The sequence below is a fragment of the Pseudophryne corroboree genome, chromosome 4, assembly GCF_028390025.1.
Source record: "Pseudophryne corroboree isolate aPseCor3 chromosome 4, aPseCor3.hap2, whole genome shotgun sequence".
NCBI lineage: Eukaryota > Metazoa > Chordata > Amphibia > Anura > Myobatrachidae > Pseudophryne > Pseudophryne corroboree.
In genome coordinates, this window is record NC_086447.1 from 712,662,183 (window position 1) to 712,687,525 (window position 25,343).

Sequence of the window (25,343 nt, forward strand, 5' to 3'; positions counted from 1 at the left end):
GGTGGGTGTGGGGTGCGGTGGCCCCTGTGTCGGTATGGCTGGGCTGCTTCAGGTCGGCACACCCTAACACTTTATTAACACTTATTATTTTTCCTATCACTTTGTATATATTATTTTAATCACACCACTTACATAGCACTTCTGTGCTTCTTAGTAACCCCTATTAATTCTCACCTGTGTGCTGACCTGGGGTGGCCGACCTGTGCCGGCATCGTGGGGTCCTGCACCCCAGGCCCATACCTAGTATTAGGGACCCCCAGTGACGGAGAAGCCTTGTCGATCGGCCTGGGGGCTTAACCCTATATCTGCAGATATACGCAACTAAGATCTCCATATTATCTGACTATTATTATGTAGATATATTATTCACTCGGTGTGCATTAGGGAACACAGTTTTTTTCCTACACAGAATTACCCCTCCCCTTTTAGCACCTGAGTGACATTACAATCTGACTGAGCAGCTTTCCACTTTGTGTATTGTATATAGAGAGGCATAAATGGGTCAGCATTAGGAGGGATTGCTGACTCCAGAAGTGCCATAGGGGAAGCCAGGGGTATCCCCAGGTAAGCTGGCTCTCAGATGCTGTAGGTGCCATTACCATGTGGCCTTACACTGGGAATTTAACCCAGAAATATTTGTAATTATTTATGGGGTGGGTGTGGGGTGCGGTGGCCCCTGTGTCGGTATGGCTGGGCTGCTTCAGGTCGGCACACCCTAACACTTTATTAACACTTATTATTTTTCCTATCACTTTGTATATATTATTTTAATCACACCACTTACATAGCACTTCTGTGCTTCTTAGTAACCCCTATTAATTCTCACCTGTGTGCTGACCTGGGGTGGCCGACCTGTACCGGCATCGTGGGGTCCTGCACCCCAGGCCCATACCTAGTATTAGGGACCCCCAGTGACGGAGAAGCCTTGTCGATCGGCCTGGGGGCTTAACCCTATATCTGCAGATATACGCAACTAAGATCTCCGTATTATCTGACTATTATTATGTAGATATATTATTCACTCGGTGTGCATTAGGGAACACAGTTTTTTTTCCCTACACAGAATTACCCCTCCCCTTTTAGCACCTGAGTGACATTACAATCTGATTGAGCAGCTTTCCACTTTGTGTATTGTATATAGAGAGGCATAAATGGGTCAGCATTAGGAGGGATTGCTGACTCCAGAAGTGCCATAGGGGAAGCCAGGGGTATCCCCAGGTAAGCTGGCTCTCAGATGCTGTAGGTGCCATTACCATGTGGCCTTACACTGGGAATTTAACCCAGAAATATTTGTAATTATTTATGGGGTGGGTGTGGGGTGCGGTGGCCCCTGTGTCGGTATGGCTGGGCTGCTTCAGGTCGGCACACCCTAACACTTTATTAACACTTATTATTTTTCCTATCACTTGGTATATATTATTTTAATCACACCACTTACATAGCACTTCTGTGCTTCTTATTAACCCCTATTAATTCTCACCTGTGTGCTGACCTGGGGTGGCCGACCTGTGCCGGCATCGTGGGGTCCTGCACCCCAGGCCCATACCTAGTATTAGGGACCCCCAGTGACGGAGTAGCCTTGTCGATCGGCCTGGGGGCTTAACCCTATATCTGCAGATATACGCAACTAAGATCTCCGTATTATCTGACTATTATTATGTAGATATATTATTCACTCGGTGTGCATTAGGGAACACAGTTTTTTTCCTACACAGAATTACCCCTCCCCTTTTAGCACCTGAGTGACATTACAATCTGATTGAGCAGCTTTCCACTTTGTGTATTGTATATAGAGAGGCATAAATGGGTCAGCATTAGGAGGGATTGCTGACTCCAGAAGTGCCATAGGGGAAGCCAGGGGTATCCCCAGGTAAGCTGGCTCTCAGATGCTGTAGGTGCCATTACCATGTGGCCTTACACTGGGAATTTAACCCAGAAATATTTGTCATTATTTATGGGGTGGGTGTGGGGTGCGGTGGCCCCTGTGTCGGTATGGCTGGGCTGCTTCAGGTTGGCACACCCTAACACTTTATTAACACTTATTATTTTTCCTATCACTTTGTATATATTATTTTAATCACACCACTTACATAGCACTTCTGTGCTTCTTATTAACCCCTATTAATTCTCACCTGTGTGCTGACCTGGGGTGGCCGACCTGTGCCGGCATCGTGGGGTCCTGCACCCCAGGCCCATACCTAGTATTAGGGACCCCCAGTGACGGAGAAGCCTTGTCGATCGGCCTGGGGGCTTAACCCTATATCTGCAGATATACGCAACTAAGATCTCCGTATTATCTGACTATTATTATGTAGATATATTATTCACTTGGTGTGCATTAGGGAACACAGTTTTTTTCCTACACAGAATTACCCCTCCCCTTTAGCACCTGAGTGACATTACAATCTGATTGAGCAGCTTTCCACTTTGTGTATTGTATATAGAGAGGCATAAATGGGTCAGCATTAGGAGGGATTGCTGACTCCAGAAGTGCCATAGGGGAAGCCAGGGGTATCCCCAGGTAAGCTGGCTCTCAGATGCTGTAGGTGCCATTACCATGTGGCCTTACACTGGGAATTTAACCCAGAAATATTTGTAATTATTTATGGGGTGGGTGTGGGGTACGGTGGCCCCTGTGTCGGTATGGCTGGGCTGCTTCAGGTCGGCACACCCTAACACTTTATTAACACTTATTATTTTTCCCATCACTTTGTATATATTATTTTAATCACACCACTTACATAGCACTTCTGTGCTTCTTATTAACCCCTATTAATTCTCACCTGTGTGCTGACCTGGGGTGGCCGACCTGTGCCGGCATCGTGGGGTCCTGCACCCCAGGCCCATACCTAGTATTAGGGACCCCCAGTGACGGAGAAGCCTTGTCGATCGGCCTGGGGGCTTAACCCTATATCTGCAGATATACGCAACTAAGATCTCCGTATTATCTGACTATTATTATGTAGATATATTATTCACTCGGTGTGCATTAGGGAACACAGTTTTTTTCCTACACAGAATTACCCCACCCCTTTTAGCACCTGAGTGACATTACAATCTGATTGAGCAGCTTTCCACTTTGTGTATTGTATATAGAGAGGCATAAATGGGTCAGCATTAGGAGGGATTGCTGACTCCAGAAGTGCCATAGGGGAAGCCAGGGGTATCCCCAGGTAAGCTGGCTCTCAGATGCTGTAGGTGCCATTACCATGTGGCCTTACACTGGGAATTTAACCCAGAAATATTTGTAATTATTTATGGGGTGGGTGTGGGGTGCGGTGGCCCCTGTGTCGGTATGGCTGGGCTGCTTCAGGTCGGCACACCCTAACACTTTATTAACACTTATTATTTTTCCTATCACTTTGTATATATTATTTTAATCACACCACTTACATAGCACTTCTGTGCTTCTTATTAACCCCTATTAATTCTCACCTGTGTGCTGACCTGGGGTGGCCGACCTGTGCCGGCATCGTGGGGTCCTGCACCCCAGGCCCATACCTAGTATTAGGGACCCCCAGTGACGGAGAAGCCTTGTCGATCGGCCTGGGGGCTTAACCCTATATCTGCAGATATACGCAACTACGATCTCCATATTATCTGACTATTATTATGTAGATATATTATTCACTCGGTGTGCATTAGGGAACACAGTTTTTTTCCTACACAGAATTACCCCACCCCTTTTAGCACCTGAGTGACATTACAATCTGATTGAGCAGCTTTCCACTTTGTGTATTGTATATAGAGAGGCATAAATGGGTCAGCATTAGGAGGGATTGCTGACTCCAGAAGTGCCATAGGGGAAGCCAGGGGTATCCCCAGGTAAGCTGGCTCTCAGATGCTGTAGGTGCCATTACCATGTGGCCTTACACTGGGAATTTAACCCAGAAATATTTGTAATTATTTATGGGGTGGGTGTGGGGTGCGGTGGCCCCTGTGTCGGTATGGCTGGGCTGCTTCAGGTCGGCACACCCTAACACTTTATTAACACTTATTATTTTTCCTATCACTTTGTATATATTATTTTAATCACACCACTTACATAGCACTTCTGTGCTTCTTATTAACCCCTATTAATTCTCACCTGTGTGCTGACCTGGGGTGGCCGACCTGTGCCGGCATCGTGGGGTCCTGCACCCCAGGCCCATACCTAGTATTAGGGACCCCCAGTGACGGAGAAGCCTTGTCGATCGGCCTGGGGGCTTAACCCTATATCTGCAGATATACGCAACTACGATCTCCATATTATCTGACTATTATTATGTAGATATATTATTCACTCGGTGTGCATTAGGGAACACAGTTTTTTTCCTACACAGAATTACCCCTCCCCTTTTAGCACCTGAGTGACATTACAATCTGATTGAGCAGCTTTCCACTTTGTGTATTGTATATAGAGAGGCATAAATGGGTCAGCATTAGGAGGGATTGCTGACTCCAGAAGTGCCATAGGGGAAGCCAGGGGTATCCCCAGGTAAGCTGGCTCTCAGATGCTGTAGGTGCCATTACCATGTGGCCTTACACTGGGAATTTAACCCAGAAATATTTGTAATTATTTATGGGGTGGGTGTGGGGTGCGGTGGCCCCTGTGTCGGTATGGCTGGGCTGCTTCAGGTCGGCACACCCTAACACTTTATTAACACTTATTATTTTTCCTATCACTTTGTATATATTATTTTAATCACACCACTTACATAGCACTTCTGTGCTTCTTATTAACCCCTATTAATTCTCACCTGTGTGCTGACCTGGGGTGGCCGACCTGTGCCGGCATCGTGGGGTCCTGCACCCCAGGCCCATACCTAGTATTAGGGACCCCCAGTGACGGAGAAGCCTTGTCGATCGGCCTGGGGGCTTAACCCTATATCTGCAGATATACGCAACTACGATCTCCATATTATCTGACTATTATTATGTAGATATATTATTCACTCGGTGTGCATTAGGGAACACAGTTTTTTTCCTACACAGAATTACCCCTCCCCTTTTAGCACCTGAGTGACATTACAATCTGATTGAGCAGCTTTCCACTTTGTGTATTGTATATAGAGAGGCATAAATGGGTCAGCATTAGGAGGGATTGCTGACTCCAGAAGTGCCATAGGGGAAGCCAGGGGTATCCCCAGGTAAGCTGGCTCTCAGATGCTGTAGGTGCCATTACCATGTGGCCTTACACTGGGAATTTAACCCAGAAATATTTGTAATTATTTATGGGGTGGGTGTGGGGTGCGGTGGCCCCTGTGTCGGTATGGCTGGGCTGCTTCAGGTCGGCACACCCTAACACTTTATTAACACTTATTATTTTTCCTATCACTTTGTATATATTATTTTAATCACACCACTTACATAGCACTTCTGTGCTTCTTATTAACCCCTATTAATTCTCACCTGTGTGCTGACCTGGGGTGGCCGACCTGTGCCGGCATCGTGGGGTCCTGCACCCCAGGCCCATACCTAGTATTAGGGACCCCCAGTGACGGAGAAGCCTTGTCGATCGGCCTGGGGGCTTAACCCTATATCTGCAGATATACGCAACTAAGATCTCCGTATTATCTGACTATTATTATGTAGATATATTATTCACTCGGTGTGCATTAGGGAACACAGTTTTTTTCCTACACAGAATTACCCCTCCCCTTTTAGCACCTGAGTGACATTACAATCTGATTGAGCAGCTTTCCACTTTGTGTATTGTATATAGAGAGGCATAAATGGGTCAGCATTAGGAGGGATTGCTGACTCCAGAAGTGCCATAGGGGAAGCCAGGGGTATCCCCAGGTAAGCTGGCTCTCAGATGCTGTAGGTGCCATTACCATGTGGCCTTACACTGGGAATTTAACCCAGAAATATTTGTAATTATTTATGGGGTGGGTGTGGGGTGCGGTGGCCCCTGTGTCGGTATGGCTGGGCTGCTTCAGGTCGGCACACCCTAACACTTTATTAACACTTATTATTTTTCCTATCACTTTGTATATATTATTTTAATCACACCACTTACATAGCACTTCTGTGCTTCTTATTAACCCCTATTAATTCTCACCTGTGTGCTGACCTGGGGTGGCCGACCTGTGCCGGCATCGTGGGGTCCTGCACCCCAGGCCCATACCTAGTATTAGGGACCCCCAGTGACGGAGAAGCCTTGTCGATCGGCCTGGGGGCTTAACCCTATATCTGCAGATATACGCAACTAAGATCTCCGTATTATCTGACTATTATTATGTAGATATATTATTCACTCGGTGTGCATTAGGGAACACAGTTTTTTTCCTGATCATATTATTATGCACAGTATGGTGTATTAGGAACATTACTGCTGGATGGTTACACAGTGCTTTGTGCAGTGGCGTAACTACTGCCCCCGCAGTGCTCGCGGTGGCTTGGGGGCGAGGGGCTGCGGGGGCGCCACTGACTTTGCACAGATTGACATGCGGACGAGCGTCCGCATGTCAATCTGCGGTCTCCCTCCCTGCTGTAAGGACTTGGAGGGACACGGAGCGCATAGCGCGTCTCTCCTGTGTCCCTCCTGGCTCTCCCCCGGCCGGTCTAATTAAGGAAGTGCCGTTCGTGAGCTCTGGCTCACGAACCGGCACTTCCTGTATTAGACTGGCCGGGGGAGAGCCAGGAGGGACACAGGAGAGACGCGCTATGCGCTCCGTGTCCCTCCAACACAAAGGTGGGGAGGTGGGGGGGGGGCGCAGGCACTGGGCGCATATACCTGGCACTGGGGGCATATACCTGGCACTGTGGGGGTAGATCTGGCACTGGGGGCATATTCCTGGCACTGGGGGCATATACCTGGCACTGTGGGGGTAGATCTGGCACTGGGGGCATATACCTGGCACTGGGGGCATATACCTGGCACTGTGGGGGTAGATCTGGCACTGGGGGCATATACCTGGCACTGTGGGGGAAGATCTGGCACTGGGGGCATATACCTGGCACTGTGGGGGAATATCTGGCACTGTGGGGGAATATCTGGCACTAGGGGCATATACCTGGCACTGTGGGGGAATATTTGGCACTGGGGGGGAGCAGGCACTGAGGGGGCATATGTGGCACTGTGGGGGAAGATCTGGCACTGGGGGCATATACCTGGCACTGTGGGGGAAGATCTGGCACTGGGGGCATATACCTGGCACTGTGGGGGAAGATCTGGCACTGGGGGAATATACCTGACACTGTGGGGGAAGATCTGGCACTGGGGGCATATACCTGGCACTGTGGGGGGAATATCTGGCACAGGGGGCATATACCTGGCACTGTGGGGGAGCAGGCACTGAGGGGGCATATGTGGCACTGTGGAGGAATATTTGGCACTGGGGGTAGCAGGCACTGAGGGGGCATATGTGGCACTGGGGGAGGGGTGTATTTGGCACTGGGGGCATGTACCTGGCACTGGGGGCATATACCTGGCACTGTGGGGGAATATCTGGCACTGGGGGCATATGTGGCACTGGGAGCACGGCACTAGCAACAAGCACTACCCCCTAGCAACGAGCATGACACCCAGTGCATGAAACCCCTGGCAACGAGCATGACACCCAGTGCATGAAACCCCTGGCAACGAGCATGACACCCTGAGCATGAAAACCCCTGGCACCATGCATGGAACCAAGAGCATGAAACCCCTGGCAATGAGCAGGTAATTTAAAAGTAATTAGAAGCCTTACTGTAGAACTTAATGTGTAATGGGCATTACGGTGTGTGGCATAATGTATCACGGACATTGCGGTGTGTGGCATAATGTGTCGGGCATTACGGTGTGTTGTATACTATATCACGAGCATTGTGGTATGTGGTATAATGTCTCAGGATCATTGTGGTGTGTGTCATACTGTGTCACAGACATTGTATGTGCTATAATGTATCAGGGGCATTGCAGTGTGTAGCATAATGTATAACGGGCATTGCGATTCCTGTCATAATGTGTCACAGGCATTACGGTGTGTGGCATAATGTGTCGGGGGCATTACAGTGTGTGCATATTGTGTCATGTGCATTGTTGTGTGTGGCATAATGGCTAAGGGCCATTGCAGTATGTGGAATAATGTATACTGGGCATTACTATAAGGAGGAAAAATGACAAATAATGTAAGGGGCATGAATCAGGATTATTTTTCTTTCCTGTGGTGGCTAACGTCTGGGCGTGCAGGTTGTAAAACTGGGGTATAAGGTAGTCTTTTCCTGCAATACCACGCCCCTTTATGCGAAGCCACGCCCATTTAACGAAGCCACACACCCTTTTTGGGGGCGCGCGCCTAAGGCGCGCACATATTTGTTCCTTTGCTAATGCCAATTATGGGGGGTATGGGGGGGGGGGGGGCGCCGAAGGATTTTTGGGCTTGGGGGAGGAAAATTTCTAGTTACGCCACTGGCTTTGTGCCTTTGACATGATGCTGTCGTTCTAATTTGTATATGATGGGTTTTTTCATTGTTTGCAGAGCATTTACTTTTTCACCTTTCTATGCTATGCACACCACACTCTCGTGCTTAGTGTAACACCATGGGATTGGTGGGTATGCCTAAATGGTTGAGAGAGGTATCAAAGGTGTTGGGTGGCTATGTGACAGACCTTTCCCCTGAAATGTTTCTCCCTTTACCTTGTTCTGTAGTACCATGTTCAGAGAAGTAGGATAAATGAATACGAAACAGGAGTGAGTCAGCAATTCCAACAGCATGTCTTTTTATTGAGTCACAATGAACTCTGAATTGATGACGATTGGTTACTTGGCATAAGATTTAGATAATCACAAGAAGAATTAGGCATCAAACAAGAATAATAGGATTTTGATAACCTACCGGTAAATCCTTTTCTCCTAGTCCGTAGAGGATGCTGGGGACGACATCAAGACCATGGGGTATAGACGGGATCCGCAGGAGACATGGGCACTCTAAAGACTTTTCATTGGGTGTGAACTGGCTCCTCCCTCTATGCCCTCCTCCAGACCCCAGTTGTAGGAACTGTGCCCAGGGAGACTGACATTCCGAGGAAAGGAATTACTTAACTAGTGGTGAGATATCGACCAACTCACACCCTCAACCATGCCGCACACATGGCATTCAAAATAACACACGCCAACAGGCATGAACTAATTGCAGCAACATGCTGAAACCAAGATAACACAACTTGTGTAACTGTAATAACTAAACTGCAGGTAAAGTACACACTGGGATGGGCGCCCAGCATCCTCTACGGACTAGGAGAAAAGGATTTACCGGTAGGTTATCAAAATCCTATTTTCTCATACGTCCTAGAGGATGCTGGGGACGACATCAAGACCATGGGGTCTATACCAAAGCTCCAGTACGGGCGGGAGAGTGCGGATGACCCTGCAGCACCGAATGACCAAACTTTAGGTCCTCATCGACCAAGGTGTCAACTTATAGAACTTAGCAAATGTGTGTTGACCCTGACCAAGTAGCTGCTCGGTAAAGTTGTAATGCCGAGACCCCCCGGGCAGCCGCCCAGGATGAGCCCACCTTCCTAGTGGAGTGGGCCTTTACTGACGTCGGTAACGGCAATCCAGCCGTAGTATGAGCTTGCTGAATCGTATTTCTAATCCAACGTGCAATAGTCTGCTTGGAAGCAGGACAGCCAATCTTATTGTGATCATACAGGACAAACAGAGCCTCTGTTTTCCGTATACGAGCTGTTCTAGCAACATAGATTTTCAAAGCTCTAACCACATCTAGAGACTTTGAATCAGTGAATGTGTCAGTAACTACTGGCACCACAATAGGATGGTTTATGTGAAAAGCAGAAACCACCTTTGGAAGAAAATGTTGGCGAGTTCGCAACTCTGCCCTATATTCATGGAAAATCAGGTAAGGGCTCTTGTGAGACAAGGCCCCCAATTCCGACACCCGCCTTGCGGATGCTAATGCCAAAAGCATCACCACTTTACAAGTGAGAAACTTCAACTCTATCTTTTGTAGAGGCTCAAACCAATCCGATTGAAGGAACTGCAATACCACGTTAAGGTCCCATGGTGCCACTGGAGGCACAAATGGAGGCTGGATGTGCAGAACCCCTTTCACGAAGGTCTGAACCTCTGGAAGAGAGGCCAATTGTTTTTGGAAGAACACTGACAAGGCCGAAATCTGTACCTTGATTGATCCCAATCGTAGGCCCGTCTCCACACCATCCTGCAAAAAATGGAGAAAACGTCCTAAGTGAAACTCTTCCGTAGGAGCTTTCTTGGATTCACACCAAGACACATATTTTCTCCAAATACGATGGTAATGTTTGACGTTACTTCCTTTCTGGCCTGAATAAGGGTGGGGATGACCTCCTTAGGAATACCCTTCCTGGCTAGGATACGGCGCTCAACAGCCATGCCGTCAAACGTAGCCACGGTAAGTCTTGGTACACACAGGGCCCCTGCTGCAGCAGGTCCTCCCGAGGAGGAAGAGGCCGAGGATCTCCTATGAGTAACTGCTGAAGATCTGGGTACCAAGCCCTTCTTGGCCAGTCTGGGGCAATGAAGATTGCTCGAACCCTTGTCTTTCTTATGATCCTGAGTACTTTTGGGATCAGCGGAAGTGGAGGGAAAACATACACTGACGGAAACACCCACTGGGTCACCAGTGCATCCACTGCTACTGCTTGAGGGTCTCTCAACCTGGAACAGTATCTCTGAAGCATCTTGTTGAGACGAGATGCCATCGTGTCTATTTGAGGAACTCCCCAAAGACTTGTCACCTCTGCGAAGACTTCTTGGTGGAGGCCTCACTCTCCTGGATGGAGATCGTGTCTGCTGAGGAAGTCTGCTTCCCAGTTGTCTACTCCCGGAATGAATATTGCCGACAGAGCTTGTAGATGTTTTTCTGCCCAGTGGAGGATTTTTGTCGTCTCTGCCATTGCCGTTCTGCTTTTCGTTCTGCCCTGCCTGTTTATGTATGCGACTGCTGTTACATTTTCCGCCTGGATCTGCATGGGACGGTCTTGAAGAAGATGTACCGCTTGTTGAAGGCCGCTGTAAATGGCTCTTAACTCCAGAACGTTTATGTGAAGGCAGGCTTCCTGTTGTGACCAACGTCCCTGAAAGTTTTATCCCTGAGAGACTGCTCCCCAGCCTCGGAGACTTGCATCCGTGGTTACTAGGACCCAGTCCTGAATCCCGAACCTGCGTCCCTCTAGCAGGTGAGAGCTGTGCAACCACCACAGGAGCGAAATCCTTGTTTTTGACAACAGGATTATCTTTCTTTGCATGTGTAGGTGTGACCCCGACCACTTGTCCAACAGGTCCCACTGGAATACTCTGGAATGGAACCTGCCAAACTGTATGGCCATCTTCCCCAACAACCGAATGCACTGATGGATCAACAAACTTGATGGTTTCAATATCTTTTTTACCATTTTCTGAATTTCCAAAGCCTTTTCCAGCGGAAGAAATACTCTCTGAACTTCTGTGTCCAGAATCATCCCGAGGAAAGACAACCTTGTCGTCGGTTCCAACTGTGACTTTGGGTAATTTATGATCCAACCGTGTTGTTGGAGTATTGACAGGGAGAGGGATATGTTTTGTAATAACTGCTCCCTGGATCTCGCCTTTATCAGGAGGTCATCCAGATAAGGGATTATATTGACTCCTTTCTGACGAAGGAGGACCATCATCTCCGCCATCACCTTGGTGAATACCCTCGGCGCCGTGGAGAGACCGAAAGGTAACGTCTGGAATTGGTAATGGCAATCCTGAATCGCGAATCTCAGATAAGCCTATTGAGGAGGATAAATGGGAACATGCAGGTAAGCATCCTTTATGTCCACCGACACTAAGTAGTCCCCCTCCTCCAGACTGGCAATCACCGCCCGAAGTGATTCCATCTTGAACTTGAACCTTTTCAGGAAGAAATTCAGATCTTTTAGATTTAGGATCGGTCTGACCGAGCCGTCCGGCTTCGGAACAACAAAGAGGCTTGAATAAAAACCCCACCCTTGTTGTGACAACGGTACCAGGACTATAACCTGGTCTTGACATAATTTTTGGATTGCCGCTGTTACTGCTTCTCTCTCTGGCGGAGAAGCTGGCAAGGTCGATTTGAAAAATCGGCATGGGAAACGTCTTGAAACTCTAGTTTGTATCCCTGGGATACTATTTGCAACACCCAGGGATCCAGGCCAGACAGAATCCAATCCTGGCTGAAGAGCTTGAGACGTGCCCCCACCCGAGCGGCCTCCCGCAAGGGAGTTCCAGCGTCATGTTGGGGATTTGGCAGAATTAGGGGTAGACTTCTGCTCTTGGGAACCTGGAGCCGGTGTGGGCTTCTTTCCCCTTCCCCTTCCCCTACCTGCAAAGAAGGGGGAACCTCTCGCCTTTTTGTATTTATTGGGCCGAAAGGACTGCATTTGCGGGTGATAGGTCTTTTTTGCCGGTGCAGGCGCAGAGGGCAAAAATGTTGACTTACCTGCGGTAGCCGCCGAGACTAACGCATCCAGGCCATCGCCAAATAAGGCCTCACCTTGCTATGGGAGAGCCTCCATGTTTCTTTTGGAATCTGCATCCGCATTCCACTGGCGAATCCATAACGCCCGCCTAGCCGATACTGCCATGGTAGCGGCTTGTGAACTCAAGAGTCCAATATCCTTCATTGCTTCCAGCATGTAGGCGGCAGCATCCTTGATATTCCCTAACTTAAGGAGTATCTCATCTTTATCAATCGTGTCAATTTCTGATGACACGCTTTCTGACCATTTTTTAATAGCGCGACTCACCCATGCGCAGGCAATAGTAGGCCTGAGCAGTGTACCATTGGTAACATAAATGGATTTCAATGTCGTTTCCATTTTGCGGTCTGCCGGCTCTTTAAGAGAAGCCGTGCCAGGAGCAGGGAGAATTACCTTCTTTGTCAACCTGGAAAGTGCTCTGTCTAACACAGGGGGTGACTCCCATTTTTTCCTGTCTTCAACCGGGAAAGGATAAGCTATGTGAAAACTTTTGGGAATACGAAATTTTTTATCAGGATTCACCCACATCCCTTCAAACAGAGCACTTAGTTCATGTGAACGTCACTTTGAATTTCTTTTCCTCACATAAATAAGCTTTCTCCTGAGGAACAGGGATGCTTTCTGTAATCTCCAACACGTCCCTTATAGCCACAATCATATATTGTATACTTTTTGCCAATTTATGATCTATTTCTCTGGATTCACTATTGTCGACACAAGAATCAAAATCCGTGTCGGTATCAGTGTTTACAACATTTGCAAATGGTCTCTTATGTGACCCAGAGGGGCCCCCTGCATAAGGAATAACAGCATCCTGAAAAATCACATCTTCCACAGATTTTCTCCAGCATGCAGCCTTAGATTCAGACTTATCTAAACTACGGTTAATCAGATGCATACTGTCACGTAGCTCTTTCACCCATGCAGGCTCTTGGTGTGCCGGTAGCGCCACCACATTACAACTGTGTGTCCCTAAAATGGCTTCCTCCGGGGAGGAACTCCCTGCCTCAGACATGCCTCACACGTGTACACCACACTCACAGACACACTGGGACTTATTTTGGGGACAGACCCACAGTAAAATCTGTCAGAGGGACACAGGATAGGAGCAGCCAGTTCACAAACCCAGCGCCAGTATTGCCTGTGAACACAGTATGTCCACAGCCCAAAAGCACTTTTAAATAGTAATATACACTATCAAATGCACCACAATCGCTTTGTGCCCCCCCACTTTATAGCACCCTGTACTTGTCAGAAGTGGAGGAGAGGACCAGCGTGTTCTCTGCAGCCTGAGTAGAGAGAGAAAATGGTGCTGAGAAGTGTGCTGGCTGCCTGAGGAAGAAGCTCCGCCCCTCAGTATCCATGACAATATTTATACTGGCGGGGGTAGGGCTGTGCCAGCGGCATCTTATGCCCCCTTTTAGCCAGTTTGAGCTAATTTTTCTTGCTGCCCAGGGCGCACCCCCCCGCGCCCTGCACCCTGCAGTGCCTGTGTGTGTGGGCAGCAATGGCGCGCTGCACTCCCGCCAGCCGCGCCGCACCTCAGCCGTCACTTACTTGATTGAAGATCATTCTTCTCATACTCACCTGTCTTCTGACTTCTGGCTCTGTGAGGGGGGTGACGGCGTGCTGTGGGAGTGAGCATCTAGACACGGCTAGCGTTCAGTTCCCTTCAGGAGCTAATGGTGTCCTGTCAGCCAGAAACAGAACCATGAAACTCTGAGGAAGTTGGTTCTGCTTCTGCCCCCTCAGTCCCACGAAGCAGGGAGTCTGATGCCAGCAGATCTCCCTGAAAATAAAAAACCTAACATAAGTCTTTTCAGAGAAACTCAGTAGAGCTCCTCAGAGTGCATCCAATCGACCTGGGCACATTTCTAAAACTGGGGTCTGGAGGAGGGGCATAGAGGGAGGAGCCAGTTCACACCCAATGAAAAGTCTTTAGAGTGCCCATGTCTCCTGCGGTTCCCGTCTATACCCCATGGTCTTGATGTCGTCCCCAGCATCCTCTAGGACGTATGAGAAAAAGAGAATACAATTGGCTACAGTTCACACCACAATGGATCATTCAAAATGCAAAATACAATCAATTGAATCACAGATATTGGTAGATTATAATCGGAATAACAGAAATTAGCATATTATAATCAAAATCGCAGTCTATAATGTGGTCATGAGGAGAGTGATGAAAAAGACATTTAACAATAACAATGACTAAATTCCTAGCTTTCCCTAGCCAAGGCATAATGATCTTCAATGGCAAATAACGTTGGAGCTCTGTAGAATTCTGTAATGCCACAGCATAGCAATAGGGAAAGTGGAACACAAAGACATTAAAAAACCTGAGTTGTAATAATGACAATGTGTCCCAGTTCTATTCAAAGTGGGTGTAGCTAGCGAAGGGATGGTAGTGTCTCTTAACAAATATAACTCACTTGACAATGAGGGTCTCTTGGTTAATTAAACTTTACTTTCACTTGCTCCAATAACTCAGTCCTTTCCGAGTTAAATATCTGACTTTCACTTGCACTATCACTCAGTCATTAATGTTTCAACAGCGTAAACACAGGGGAGATGGTTGTCTTTACTGTCTCCTTAACCTGGAGTAACTTGTGAAATGGCGCTATGCTGTGTGCGTCCTCTTAGCACTGCACAGCGGGTGACAATGGATATTTGGGCTGAGTATCAGGTCTGCCTGGGTATCAAGTCTATAGCTGAGGTATTCATTTGCTGGACCAGCTTCAACAGTTCCTCACTGTAACAAGATTGCACCTTTTACTACACCTGGAAGTGTCCAGTCTTTGGCTATGACGTCTCACACTCGCTTACCCGGAACTTGGCTTTCTGGCAGCGCTGCTCTCACAGCCAAGCGTGACTCTACAGTTGGCACCAGTTATCAGCTTCCACTCTGCACGCGTACAGCGCATCCAGTCACTCCAACCGACTCCTCATTCTTCTTCCCACAAGGCTCTTCTCTTCCCAGCCTGCCTTGTCCAATCAGCCATCAGCATCCAGACCATGTGATCGCACCAGTAAACCCCTGCTGTGCCAGTGCTTCCCCTTTTCTACTGTGGACCTTTAAGTAAAATGATGGGCATTGAATATATGAATAGGACTATAACATATCCACCCACCTCTATTTTGCATCGTCTCTCCCATGCTTAAGATTCCGCTTTATCCTGTTTTTCCTTATTTATTCTTAATGAAATCTTATACCCTTCACAAGTTTACCATCGCTCAGCAGTGCTTAAAGTGGTCCTAGAGAGGTGGTGGAACTCCCTCCCCCCGGCACCCATGCAGTAAAGGTATTGAGTGCGCCACAGGCATGCACCCCAACAAGAAGGAGGCGTGGTCACACAATAGTATCCCCAATTAAAATTATGCCACCGGTAGCACAGTCTTAATCACATTACACCACATAGTAGTGTCCCTTATTCATGTTATGACACACATTAGTGTCCCTTATACACAAAGTCCACAGTAGTAGCACCCCTAATACACATAATGTCCACAGTAGTAGCACCCCCCCCCCCCCGTAATACACATAATGCCCACATTGTAGTGCCCCTTATACAATCTCCATTGTACTGGTAGTGCCCACAGTGGTAGTGCCCCTTATATAGAGACCATAGTAGTGGTGCCCCTTATGCAATGCCCCCAGTAGTAGTGCCCCTTATGTTCCCAGGAGTGATGCCCCTTATGAAGTGTCCCCTTTACAATGCCCTCATTAGTAGTGCCCCCAGTAGTAATACCCTTAATGATAATGCCCCCAGTCATTTAGCCCCCTGTAGTTATGCCCCCAGTAGTTTAGCCCCTGCAGTTATTACCCCAGTAGTTTACCCCTCCTTTAGTTTAGCCCCACCAGTGGTAATGCCCCCAGTAGTTTAGCCCCTGTAGTTATGCCCCCAGTAGTTTAGCCTCCCTGTAGTTTAGCCCATGTAGTTTAGCCCCCCAGTGGTAATGCCCCCTGTAGTTTAGCCCCTGTAGTTATAGCCCCTGCAGTTATGCCCCCAGTAGTTTAGCCTCCCTGTAGTTTAGCCCTCATGTAGTTTGCCCCATGTAGTTTAGCCCCCCAGTAGTAATGTCCCCAGTAGTTTAGCCCCCTGTAGTTAGCCTCCTGCAGTTTAGCCCCCCTGTAGTAATGCCCCCAGTAGTAATGCCCCCAGTAGTAATGCCCCCAGTAGAAACATATGAAAAACAACAACACAATACTCACCAAGCCCCGCTCCCGCATCCGACCGCTGCAGTCCTTCTGGCATCCGCTCCTTGGCACTATTGGAGAGACGTCATAACGTCTCTCCCATAGCACACACTGACAGAGCCAGAAGCCGGAGCTCAGTAGTGAGCTCCTGCTGCCGGCTTCCGCTGTGGAGAGAGCTGGGCGCCCGCTGGTAACACAAACTCAGCAGGCACCGGGCACACATCGGGTTAGGTGAGCCGGAGGAGGCGGAACTGCGTTCCAACTCCTAGTGGATCTGACGGAACGCAGTTCTGCCCCGTTCCAGCTCACTTTAACCCTGTCGCTCAGCTTTGTCCACATTATTTACATTTATACCTATTTTTTATTTTGAATGTATTGAAACATACAGTACCTAATAGAGTTCTTTTTATAACCGACTGAAGCATTGATTTCTATTGATATTAGTTATAACGTACACATTTACAAGTAAAAAAAACAGCTTCAAATTCATATTAATCTAATACTAATATCTTATTGATGCTAGAGGCAACACTTCACTGTTCCCATTATGCAATACATTGGATCTAGGTCCATGAATACTCAACGTTATGTTTATTACAATAGAGCTGTTATTGCCAAGCTAAATAAAATGTTCTGTACCAATTTCTGTAAATGAGCAATTGCCTATCGTAAAAGATAAGTATTAGAGGTGATTAGTTTAGCTAATGAGTCTGCGGTTTACGTTGGTGCATCTGAAATGTATAAATATATTAAAATTCTCAACTAGCCATTTGTTTTTACTGTAGCATTACCATCATGCACCATGTGGTTAAATTATAGCATTAGGTCTGGGAAATCATTTAGAATGACTCCACTCTCACAAAACCAAATTTGCATGTTTTAAATAGTCAAGGAACAGTAGTGACTGGAGAAAGAGGATATTAATCCAGACAACATAATAGAGAGGTATGTACTGGCATGCTGAAGCTTTTCAACAACATGGTGCAATGTGCAAAAATCTGCTATAACCCATTGTAGCAAATTAGATTATTGATTTGCAGCGCAGCTAGCCACTGTAACGGACAAGAACTACATATGGTGGTGGTGCATAAGGGAAGGGTCCTTGATTTGCAGGTGCATAGTTGCCAATATTTTAAGATAGTCACCAGGAAAGTTTTGCTGTTGGATAGGTGCTTTTAAGAATGTCATTGGCAGTGCTGCCTATGCAAACATTGGGGGTAATTCAGACCTGATCGGTAGGGTGTGTTTTTTGCATCCCTGCGATCAGGTAGTCGCCGCCTACAGGGGGAGAGTATGTGCTGTGTGCAGATGTGCGATCGCATTTGTAGCAGAACTGCACAAACATCAGTTTGTGCTGTTTCTGCTCAGCCCAGGACTTACACACTGCAATGGTTTCCTGGTGATCGGGGCCAGAGCTGACGTCAGACACCCTACCTCCAAACGTCTGGCCCCTCCTGCGTTTTCCCCGGCACTCCTACAAAACGGTCAGTTGCCACCCACAAACAGCCTCTTCCTGTCAATCTCCTTGCGATCGCCCATGCAATCGCTTTTTTCGCACCATCCTGTCGCTATGCACCGATGCCCAATGCAGTCGTCCGACGCGCCGGCGCATTGCGTTGCATACGCATGCGCAGTTCGGATCTGATCACAGGCTGTGAGAAAACCCAACCTAGCCATCAGGACTGAATTACCCCCATTGTTGTACTATAATTCCGTTATGGGGGTTTATTTACTAATATTCGTGTTTTTGCCGTTTTGAAGGGTGTTTGATCTCGAATGGTATCGGGTGCATTTTACTGCAACTTTTTGAATCCTGATACGGTCATTCACTAAGCTGCCGAGTTTTGCACATTCGTTTTTTCCGATGTCGATGTGATTCGTAATATCAGGCAGTGTTTTACGGGAGTGATGAGTAAAACACTGCCTGACAAAACACAAGGAATCCCGGCCGGATCTGTGAGATCCATGCAGGGCTTCATTGTGTACCTTAAAAAGTTAATTAAAGTCTTTAAAAAGTTAGAAAAAATTGCGTGGGGTCCCCCCTCCTAAGCATAACCAGCCTCGGGCTCTTTGAGCCGGTCCTGGTTGACAAAATATGGGGGAAAAAATTACAGGGGTTCCCCCATATTTCAACAACCAGCACCGGGCTCTGCGCCTGGTCCTGGTTCCAAAAATACGGGGGACAAAAAGCGTAGGGGTCCCCCGTATTTTTTAAACTAGCACCGGGCTCCACTAGCTGGGGAGATAATGCCACAGCCGGGGGACACTTTGATATCGGTCCCTGCGGCCGTGCCATTAAAACCCCAACTAGTCACCCCTGGCCGGGGTACCCTGGAGGAGTGGGGACCCCTTCAATCAAGGGGTCCCCCCCCCTCCAGCGACCCAAGGGCCAGGGGTGAAGCCCGAGGCTGTCCCTCCCATCCAAGGGCGGCGGATGGGGGGCTGATAGCCTTGTTTACAAAATGTGAATATTGTTTTTAGTAGCAGTACTACAAGTCCCAGCAAGCCTTCCCCGCAAGCTGGTACTTGGAGAGCCACAAGTACCAGCATGCGGTGGAAAACTTTGCGGTCAGCGGTTGACCGAAAGTAACCTCACCGCTGACCGCAAAGTTCCCACCATTGGCTACAATGGAGCGCATAGGCGCTACATTGTATCTGTGCCGTATGCTGCCTGACAGACACTACAGGAGCACACAGCCAATCAGGAGAGTGCCACGACGTGGCGCTCCCTGATTGGCTGAAGGGACTCTCTTTGACACGAATCAGGGGGGTCCTGGCAGTCGGGGAAAGGGTCCCATGTGTAAACATGGGGCCCCTTTCAGTGCGTGGTCGGGTTTCCGTTTTATTATTTTGCCAAGTACGTGGATTATACAAAGAACAGAAGGTACACTGGATTATGTGAGTATAATTTTTTTCACAGGTACCCCTAGGATTCTACATGGAGAAGAGGACCGAGCCTCGTGGGAACATAGGTAAGTATGTGTGTATGTTAGTGTGCATGTATGTAATAAAGTTGTACTGTCACGGTGTGTGTGTGTCCTGTTTTTATTGGGGTATTTTTTTAGTAGTAGTACTACAGGTACCAGCGGGCCCGGTTTTCCACCTCATGCTGGTACTTGTGGTTCTCCAAGTACCAGCTTGCGGGGGAGGCTTGCTGGGACTTGTAGTACTGCTACTAAAAACAATATTCACATTTTGTAAACAAGGCTATCAGCCCCCCATCCGCCGCCCTTGGATGGGGGGACAGCCTCGGGCTTCACCCCTGGCCCTTGGGTGGCTGGAGGGGGGGCCCCTTGATTGAAAGGGTCCCCACTCTTCCAGGGTACCCCGGCCAGGGGTGACTAGTTGGGGTTTTAATGTCACGGCCGCAGGGACCGATATCAAAGTGTCCCCCGGCTGTGGCATTATCTCCCCAGCTAGTGGAGCCCGGTGCTGGTTTCAAAAATACGGGGGACCCCTACGCTTTTTGTCCCCCGTATTTTTGAAACCAGGACCAGGCACAGAGCCCGGTGCTGGTTGATTAAATATGGGGGAACCCCTGTCATTTTTCCCCCCATATTTTTTCAACTAGGACCGGCTCAAAGAGCCCGAGGCTGGTTATGCTTAGGAGGAGGGACCCCATGCAATTTTTTTTTTTAGTTTTTACACTAAACAGACCCTTTCCCATAGATAACCATGCACAGATCTCACTGATCCGTGCATGGGCCCTCATTCCGAGTTGATCGGTCGCAAGGCGATTTTAGCAGAGTTACACACGCTAAGCCGCCGCCTACTGGGAGTGAATCTTAGCTTCTTAAAATTGCGACCGATGTATTCGCAATATTGCGATTACAAACTACTTAGCAGTTTCAGAGTAGCTTCAGACTTACTCTGCCTGTGCGATCAGTTCAGTGCTTGTCGTTCCTGGTTGACGTCACAAACACACCCAGCGTTCGCCCAGGCACTCCCACCGTTTCTCCGGCCACTCCTGCGTTTTTTCCGGAAACGGTAGCGTTTTCAGCCACACGCCCCTGAAACGCCGTGTTTCCGCCCAGTAACACCCATTTCCTGTCAATCACATTACGTTCGCCGGAGCGATGAAAAAGCCGTGAGTAAAAATACTTTCTACATAGCAAAGTTACTTGGCGCAGTCGCAGTGCGAACATTGCGCATGCGTACTAAGCGGATTTTCATTGCGATGCGATGAAAAATACCGAGCGAACAACTCGGAATGAGGGCCATGGTTATCCAAACTCGACTGTAAAAAGCAGGTCTATTTTTTTGCTGCTTTTTTTAACGAATCGAAAAAAAACAGACCCGCACTTGAGCACTCAGAAACTAACACCCAAATACGAATGAATAGTGAATGCCCGTATTCTATGAAATAACAGCCGCGTTTGACCGATGGTCTATTCATTCGTATTTCTGAACGTTGTCATTCAAACCATTACGAATAGTCCAAACACTGCCGAGATTGGTGCTTAGTGAATTCCCGGATTGGGACTTAGAAAAAAACACACAAATCGGCCAAACTCGGATTTTTAGTAAATACTGGCCATGGTGTGTTTTTTACTGAATTAATCATAAATGCAATTTCTGGGGATTTTTGTATTCTCATCTTTAATGAAAAATGTATTTACACAGCTCCAAAAAAAGGAGTAGAGGGTGGGAATTGCATTTAATGTACAGATTAAGATATTTTAGTTCACACAGTTATCATTACAAAAAATGTTTTTGTTGTTTTTTTATACTGAAGTATAAACTGTGGATTCTCCCTGTCAATTAGAGTCAGCTGGTAGGGAAACTATGTGGGTGTCTGCAGAGTTTATCTAACCCTCAACAATTACCTGATTACCTGACAAGTTCTCTGAGGCTCTGGCTAAGTAGAATAGGATATCACTTTCAAAATATCTTTTTACACTACCCAGTTAATTGAGAATCTATGGGAGAAGGAATAATAGGATTTTAATTACCTACCGGTAAGTAGTCCGTAGAGGATGCTGGGGTCCACATTAGTACCTTGGGGAATAGACGGGTCCACTAGGAGCCACTGGCACTTTAAGAGTTTGAGAGTGTGGGCTGGCTCCTCCCTCCAAGCCCTCCTACCAGAAACTGTGCCTGAGGAGACGGACAACTTCGAGAAAATGATTTTACACGGATAGTGGTGAGATTCACACCAGCTCACACATATAAAGCAAACCAAGCTAACCAGCTTGAAACATCTGCAACGGCTGAACAACATCACTTAACCAAGTAACAATACAGTACTTAACCAAGAACTAAGCAGTACTGAACTAAGTAACCACTGCAGGATCACGAAGTGCTGGGCGGGCGCCCAGCATCCTCTACGGACTACGAGAATTTTTTTCCCAATAGGTAATTAAAATCCTATTTTCTCTTATGTCCTAGAGGATGTTGCGGTTCACATTCGTACCATGGGGATGTACCAGGACTGATTCACCAAACTTCAGGTCCTCAGCGGCCAAAGTATTGAACTTGTAGAACTTTGCAAACGTGTTCGACCCAGACCAAGTAGCCGATCGGCAAAGCTGTAAAGCCGATACACCCCGGGCAGCTGCCCAGGATGAACCCACCTTACGAGTAGAGTGGGCCTTAACAGACGTAGGACACGGCAATCCAGCCGTAGAATACGCATGCTGGATAGTGAACCTGACCCAACAACAGCTCTCTTGGGATCAAACAGGACAAACAGAGAGTCCGATTTTCTGTGACGAGCAGTCCTCTTCACATAGATTTTCAGAGCCCATACAACATCCAAGGACTTTGATGAAATTGAGGAGTCAGTAGCCACTGGCACCACAGTAGGTTGGTTGATATGAAATGCCGACACAACCTTCGGAAGGAACTGCTGATGTGTCCGGAGCTCAGCTCGATCTTCATGGAAGATCAAGTAGGGGCTCTTACAAGACAAAGCCCCCAACTCCGACACACCTCTAGCAGAAGCTAAGGCCAACAAAGTGACACACTTCCATGTGAGAAATTTGACCTCAACCTCCGGCAGAGGTTCGAACCAATCCAATTGGAGGAACTGTAACACCACGTTAAGATCCCAGGGTGCCGTAGGTGGCACAAAGGGAGGCTGGATGTGCAGAACCCCTTTCAAAAAGTCTGAACCTCCGGGAGAGAAGCCAACTGTTTCTGGAAGAAAATGGATATGGCCGAAATCTGGACCTTTACGGATCCCAACCTCAGGCCCAGATCCACACCTGCTTGCAGGAAGAGGAGAAACTATCCCAGTTGAAACTCCACCGTAGGAAACTTCTTGGACTCACACCAAGATACCCGTATTTGCCGGCGTATAAGACGACTGGGCGTATAAGACGACCCCCAACATTTCCACTCAAAATATAGAGTTTGTTATATACTCGCCGTATAAGACTACCCCCTTCCACACACCAAATAAAATGTAAAAGAACATCAGATTTGTGACATACTGTATATTATGACCTGATAAGAGATTTGGATAGGGAGTATTTATCAAGGTATGCATAAGAAGGGGGGAGGGGGCGAGGAGAAAGTTGTAAAATGTATAAAAGTATACCCCTGTGTGCATTTAGTGTTACCGGTTTCACATGAGTGCCATTAGTATTAGTATTAGTGCCATTACAGTACCTGTCATTGTCACCATTGTACGGCCACAACGCGACTGCAGCGCCTCCGGCCAGTCCCTGCATCTCCCTGTAATTGGCACTAGTGACCCGCCTCGGCCGCACTGGATATCGCGCGATACTGGATGGTGAGTAGAATGAGGTGGGCGGGCATCGGGAGGCCACTATGGGCACCGGGCGAGTATCGGAAGGCCACTATGGCAGCTATGTCTATCCCAACTGAAGTGAACCCGGCGTATAAGACGACCCCCCCACTTGGAGGCATGTTTTTCAGGGCAAAAAAGTAGTCTTATACGCCAGCAAATACTGTACATATTTTTTCCAAATACGATGGTAATGTTTAGACGTTACTCCTTTCCTAGCCTGTATCAGGGTAGGAATAACCTTGTTCGGAATGCCCTTCCGAACTAATATCTGGCATTCAACCTCCATGCCATCAAACGTAGCCGCGGTAAGTCTTAATAGGTGAGCGGCCCCTGCTGTAGCAGGTCCTCCTGAAGAGGAAGAGGCCTCGGCTCTTCTAGCAGTAGATCCAGAAGATCCATGTACCAAGCCCTTCTTGTCCAGTCCGGAGCAATGAGGATCGCCTGAACTCTTGTTCTCCTTATGAGTTTTAGAACTCTTGGAATGAGAGGAAGTGGAGGAAACTCGTACACCGACTGCAACACCCACGGAGTCACTAGGGCGTCCACCGCCACGACTTGCGGGTCCCTTGACCTGGAACAATACCGCTGAAGCTTCTTGTTGATACGAGAGGCCATCATGTCTATTTGAGGTACACCCCAAATATCTGTTACCTCCGTGAACACCTCCAGAAGGAGTCCCCACTCCCCTGGATGGAGATCGTGTCTGCTGAGGAAGTCTGCTTCCCAGTTGTTGTCTACTCCTGGAATGAAGATTGCTGACAGTGCCAATGCGTGTTTTTCTGCCCAGAGGATGATTCTTGTTACCTCTGACATTGCAGCTCTGCTCTTTGTTACATTGTCCGATTGCACTTGAATGGCTCGATCTCGCAGAAGATGGGCCGCTTGGAGAAGACCGTTGTAGAATGTTTATTGGTGGCCGGATTCCAGACTTGACCACCTTCCTTGGTCCTGAATCCCAAACCTGCGCCCCTCCAGAAGGTGAGGTAGTTGTAGCCACCAGTGGAGTGAAATCCTGGCCTTTGGCGACAGACATATTCTGTGGTGCATGTGTAGATGAGATCCCGACCAATTGTCCAGGAGATCCAGTTGGAAGGGCCGAGCATGAAACCTCCCACACTGCAGAGCCTCGTAAGAGGCCACCATCTTCCCGAATGCACTGATGAACCGAAACCCAGGCTGGCTTCAGGACATCCCGGACCATTGTTTGTATCACCAATGCTTTCTCCTCTGGAAGAAACACCCTCTGCACTTCTGTGTCAAGGATCATTCCCAGAAAAGACAACCTCCTGGTTGGCTCCAAATGTGATTTCGGAAGATTCAGGATGCAACCGTGTTCCCTGAGCAGATGAGTCGTGAGAACAATGGACTGCAACAGCTTCTCCTTGGACGATGCCTTTATGAGCAGATCGTCCAGATATGGGATTTATTCACCCCCTGTATGCGTAGGAGAATCATCATCTCCGCCATCACCTTGGCCGGATGGCAGTGCCCGGAACTGAAAATGACTGTCTAAGAGTGCGAAACGGAGAAAAGCCTGATGCGGTGGCCAAATCGGAATGTGGAGGTACGCATCCTTGATATCTATGGATACCAGTAATTCCCCCTCCTCCAGACCTGATTTCACCGCCCTCAGGGACTTCATTTTGAACTGGAACTCCCTCAGAAAGGGGTTTAGCGATTTTACGTTCAGAATGGGCCTGACCGAACCATTCGGTTTTGGTACCACAATAAGGTTCGAATAGTAACCTTTGTTGTGCAGATGAGGTGGAACTGGTACAATGACCTGTGACTCTACCAACTTTTGGATGGCTTCCTGTAGGACAGCCCTGTCTGCCAGAAAAACTGGCAAGCCCGATTTGAAGAATCGGTGAGGTGGGAGATCTTGAAACTCCAGTCTGTACCAATGGGACACAATATCCTGTACTCAAGGGTCCAGGCCG